Consider the following 4,446-nt stretch of genomic DNA (forward strand, 5'->3'; position numbering starts at 1 on the left):
CTCCCACGATCAAAGTTTAATTCAAAAGATGTCACAATCAACACAAAATAACCAGGAGTTTTAAATCCCGTGTCATTCTCCCTAGGAATTACTATGAAATATTCAATTATTAGCTATGAGAGGATTAGAGGTTATGATAGCAATTGGCAAGAAAATTAAAAGGCAAGAAAGTAAATAAGCATGCAAGGAATTAAAAGTCAAAGCAAATAAATCAAAAATAGGAATTTAAGTGGCAAAAAGGACTCTTGTCAAGGATTGAGGAAATAAGGATTCCTATCCTAGTCATAGACCACAAACGTATGATGATTATGAAGAGTTAATCCTACTTAGTCAACCCTAACATCGAGATAAGTCAAATAAGCATAATTGATCTCAATCCATAAGTCCTAGCCAACTTACTAATTAACTTAGTGAAAGACTAGCGTCAATGGAAATCAAATCAACTAACTACTCTAATATATCAATCAAGAATAGACATCAATGACTCAAGGTCACCAAAGTCCTCAATTTCAAGCCAAGAGTGTGAAAAACTACACTAAAACTAAGCCAAGCATTTTATCAAACACTTGGTGTGCATGAAAAGAAAATCTCATTAGATTGCAATAATAATAAATTCTAAAGCTACCAAATGCAAGAAATTAATAATAACAACTCAATTGAATAACAATAAACATAAAAATATCAAATTGTTGTAAATGAAAATTAAAATCAACAAGGGTTCATAAACATAAAAGTGGCAAAATTGAGAAAATAACAACATAAAGTAGGAAGATCAAGACAAGAGAGCATGAAAACATAAATGAAACTATATTAGAATAAGAATTAAAGACAAAAATTAAAGAGAAACTAAACTATGAACCCTAAATTCTAGAGAGAAGAGAGAGCTTCTCTCTCTAGAAAACTACCCTAAAACATGAAAAAACCTAAACCTAATTGCTCCCTCTTGTTTCCTCTTGAATTCTGCTTGAAATAGCTCAGAAAACGAGTTGGATTGGGTTCTCGAGACCCAAAAATTGTTGCCAGAATTTTGCATTTAATGAGGTCACGTGTTGGGACTTGTGCGTACGCAAAGATGTGTGCATACACGCACACTTGAGGATTTTCACTTCGTGCGTACGCATGACTGCACGAACTCCCAATCGTGCGTACGCACGCATCACTGTGCATACGCACACTTGCTGAAAAGCTCCAACTCCATTTCTTTATGAATTCTCTACTTTTGCATGCTTTTTCCTCACTTCTTCAATCCATATTAGCCTTGTAAGCCTGAAATCACTCAACAAACACATTAAGGCATCAAATGGAATTAAAGTGAATAAAATTTAGCAATTAAGGGCCTAAAAATCATGTTTTCACTTTTAAGCACAATTTAGGGAGAATTTACAAAACCATGCTATTTCATTGAATAAATGTAGGAAAAGTTGATAAAATTCACCCAATTAGAGTAAATAAATACCATGAAATGTGGATTTATCACATCCATTTCATCCTTTTCCCCTCTGATTCCCTCTGGCTCGACCACGGAAATAAGGGTACCGACCTCGAGGTCTTCGATGGCCCCAAGGTGGACTTCGTCTATAATTGGCATCCATGTTTTTGAATTCCTGACAGTTTTGAATCCACTGTACACCTAAAGCTTGAGAACAAGTCAACGGCACAGCAGCATTTCTTTGAGGGCCTCCAGAACTCTGCCCTTCTATTCTTCAAATTGGATGCTTTTGTCGAGCTTGCTCCTCTTTATGGGCTAATTCGTTTTTCATCCTCTCCTTCTCAAAAATTGCTGTAGCTTCAGTATCGAAAACTGCATTGTATCGGGGACACAGAGATACGTCCTGATCCTTCAATTTTTGTTGCATCAAAAATTCTAGCAAACCGTCTCCCACACTAGGGTAACTGATCGAACATTAGATTCAAAGTCTCCCAAGGCCACATCAAATTCATATGCCAAACCAATCATGTTTACAGCGAAATATGGTTCAACAAACCGACTCCACTATCGAAGGATCAGCATCAACCTTCATCTCTTTCTTTGCATCGTCAAATTTCAATCAATCTTCCATAATCGCCTCTTGTATCAAGTCCTTGAAAGGGACACAATTGTTAGTCAAATGGCTAGTTACTTGATGATACTTACAATAAGGTTTTCCTTTTAAATCTTTTACCGAAATTAAAGTTCTGCCTTCAGATAAAATTAATTGTTTATCTTTAAGAAACATATCAAATATTTTATCCAATTTTGAAATATCAAAATTGTATTTCTTCCCACTCTTATGTTTTGAATCACTTGATTTATCACCACTCGAAATTTTCCTAAGTAAGGAACAAACATAAGGTGGTCCTTTTTAAGTTCAGCCAAATCGACTTCTGCTTCTAAATCAGATTCTTCACCTGCAGAATCCATTGTTACATAAGATACATTTTCTTTTCGAGAAAATGATTTACTTTTCAACTTTTTCTCATCACTCTTATACTATTACTTTTCTTTCTTTATAATTTCAACCTGACGTACTCTTTCAGCCAAATGCGCCAAGTCAGGTATATGAACATTAAGCAACTTCCATTGCATATAAAATTCTAGCCCCATAATTGCTATGTTCACTACTTCACTTTCAGAAAGAGACACATAGCATTGACCCCAAGCATTTTTGAAATGGATCATATAATCATCAATGGTTTCACCATCCTCACGTTTCAAAGCCACTAAGTTAGTCACTACCACATTTAATTCTCCTTGATAAAATTGGGCATGAAAATTATTTTCTAACTCTGCCCATGTTGTTATCGAATTTGGTCTAAGATTTGAAAACCAAGTAAAATGCATTCTTCGTTATTGAAGAAGGAAAAAACTTCATTTTCAAATTTTCATCACTAGCCAAGTTTTCAATCTCGACCAAATATCGAGCAACATGTTCAGTAGTTGATTCCCCAAATTCTCCAGCAAATTTTGTGACTATCTTGGGATTTTTTACTCCTCTTGCCACTTCAGCTATTTGAACATTATGAAGAAAGGCTGACATTAAATGAGGTCGATTCATGAATTCTATATCGAATCCAACCCTAATGAGGACATCTTCCACAATTCTTGTGACCTAATAACGTTCACCAACTTGATTAGTACGTAATCGAGCCAATACATCATCAACATTTTGTCCACGGGGAATTAATTGAGGGTTTTCCCTGCCCCTAAGAGCATCATTTTCATTTTGAAACAAGTTTTCAAAACCCTCATGATTTCTTCCTGCATTTTCCTTTTCACCTTCATTATAATCGACAATTCGAGCGATTTGCTCTACTTGTCTTGCAAGACAATCAAACTTTGTATCATGGTCTGTCATCATGGGATTCAGGATTGTGGTCATTTATTGGGTCAATAAATTGACCAAATCATGATGACTTTCTTCCACATGTTGTCAAAATGCTGCCACTGAATTAGAAGCATTTGATGTGGAACCCACATTGAAATCTCGAGAATACTCAGGATATGGCATTTGAACATTGTTCACTCCACCCGCACCTCCAAATCAAATTGGAGAGGCAAATCCACTTACTGGTGGCGTATAACTTGGGGGAAGGCCAACCAGCAGTTACTTGGGGTTGCGTTTGTATTGGATTACCACGTCGGCGAGTATTACACCCACCATTCCCCGTCTGAACACTAGTAACCACCACACTTTCACTTACTGCAACATATTCCAAACGTGAAGTAACTTCCGAAGATTATGCAACTATTGGTGCACTATCATTTGTGGATGAACCACCATTAGCATTAGAAACCTCATCCGCCATGTGTATAATCCTTCCACTTCTTAATTGCATACACTATGACCACACCAAAATCATTTGACAAACTTAATTTTAAAACTGTCCCACTGGGCGTGCCAATTTGTTTTGTCGATTTTTAGTAAATCGAGAGTGGTTTGATATCTAATATCTGGGGGGAAAACCTACTCCTCTTTGCAAGTACCAGTTTTCTGAAAGTACATCAAAGACCTTTTAATTGAACAAAAACGATAATAAAATCTAAAAAAAAAGTAAATAAATACTTTGAAAATAAATTGACTGAATTGAAAATGATTTGCATTGAATTTAAATAAAGCAATAAAGTGCCTTCGATTAAATCAAAGGACTTTGAATTCAAAAATAAAAGTACTGGGAATGTAAATTGGATAAGAATGTTAAATGTTACTTGAAAATAAATTTGCAAGAAAAGTAAAGTTTGCAGAAAAATGTAAATAAAACGTAAAACAAGTGAAAGGAACCCTCTACAGAAATTTGACTCGAAGCAGGATCAGAAATTCGCTGGGATGTGAGTGTGCGTGAGTGATTTCTGAAGTAAAATTCCAACCCTTACACCTTCGAGCCTTCTTCTATTTATAAAAATCTTCAACCAATCAAATTGAAGTGTAACTCCTACATTCATTAATCCATAGGTAACTGCTCCCACTT

This window comes from Arachis hypogaea, chromosome 14 (assembly GCF_003086295.3).
Source record: "Arachis hypogaea cultivar Tifrunner chromosome 14, arahy.Tifrunner.gnm2.J5K5, whole genome shotgun sequence".
Lineage (NCBI taxonomy): Eukaryota > Viridiplantae > Streptophyta > Magnoliopsida > Fabales > Fabaceae > Arachis > Arachis hypogaea.